This window comes from Aplysia californica, unplaced genomic scaffold (genome assembly GCF_000002075.1).
Source record: "Aplysia californica isolate F4 #8 unplaced genomic scaffold, AplCal3.0 scaffold00002, whole genome shotgun sequence".
In the NCBI taxonomy this organism is placed as follows: Eukaryota; Metazoa; Mollusca; class Gastropoda; order Aplysiida; family Aplysiidae; genus Aplysia; species Aplysia californica.
Window position 1 is genome coordinate 3,759,866 of NW_004797272.1, and position 1,331 is coordinate 3,761,196.

A 1,331-nucleotide genomic window follows, 5' to 3' on the forward strand; every position below is an offset into this window, starting at 1 on the left:
GGGGGGGGGTGTCATCTTAATAAAAGGAAATGGCAAGGTGGGGTACTGAAATCAGTGCGACTGTTTGAAAAGCGAAACCTCTATATATTTCAAAGATCTACCATGTCCCTGATAGGAGTGCAGTCAACCGCCGGAGGAGAAGTTTATGATTCGACTCAAACTACCTCAGAATTACCAAATTCAAAAATTCTATCTGCTCACTACCTAGTTTTGAGAAAAATGACGTCAAAGACGTTCAGTTTCACATCGTGTCAAGATTTTTCGAACGCAGTTCTTTGAATATCTTGATAATGGCTCCGAATATTCTTTCGGTTTTGATGGAGCAGATGGAACATAATTTTGTTTCTGACCTCACGGTCTCAGTAGCTCAAAACAGTTTAAAATGTCAGATAGAACTTTGCAATTTTGAGGTATAGTGAACTGTTTTTGGTGAAAATAAACTGTAATAACCCCCCCTCCCCCAATAAGGATAAGGGTAATTCCTGTCTGGTAAAACGTCCTTAGAAAATGATACTGATGTCTATTACCCCCCCCCTCCCCTGAGATCTCTCAATCAGAATGAAAACTAATAAAACAAGCAAAACCCAGCTTTCATTTGGTGAAAGTAACACAGACATAGGCAACGAAATAAAAACATGTCAAATGATAATATCATAATATCACATATTGGAATGCTGTACATTTAAGAAAACAAAGCTCTCTTTCCCCAATGATGCAAAAGATAACTCACTTTTAGGTTTATGCCTACTGGGACACATGAGCAATCATTTAACGATATTACTTTTCTCCATACCTTGTGCAAACCAACATGGTAATGTGCGCTATTTCGTTCAACAGGGACATTCGCAATCACGGCATCGATTTCGCTATTGTCGTCGTTCTTGGGGGCTGGTCCTGTCGCAGTCCGTTATTGTTGCTATTGTTTTCATTGTTGGCATATCTTAACATTCTGGCTTTGTTCTGATCATTTCCGTCATAACAACTCTGTATAAACCATCATAAAAAGACAACAAACATGGATTGTGTATCGTCCACCTATTTGAAATGGTAATATGAAACAACAAGCAACCTGTGTTATTACAACTTGAGTGTGGAAATAGTTTTGATTAAGTTTGCTTGTTGGGTTAACAATACATTCATACTACCATTATATAATTGTATTATAATGATATCGCCTGCCATTACCTTAACCGGCGAGAGCATACGTTTGGTCGACTTCGAAGTATAGCTGCCTTTTTATTGCAGCTGTGTTTCAGAACATTTTCCATTCTGTTGAGAGAGAGAGAGAGAGAGAGAGAGAGAGAGAGAGAGAGAGAGAGAGAGAGAGAGAG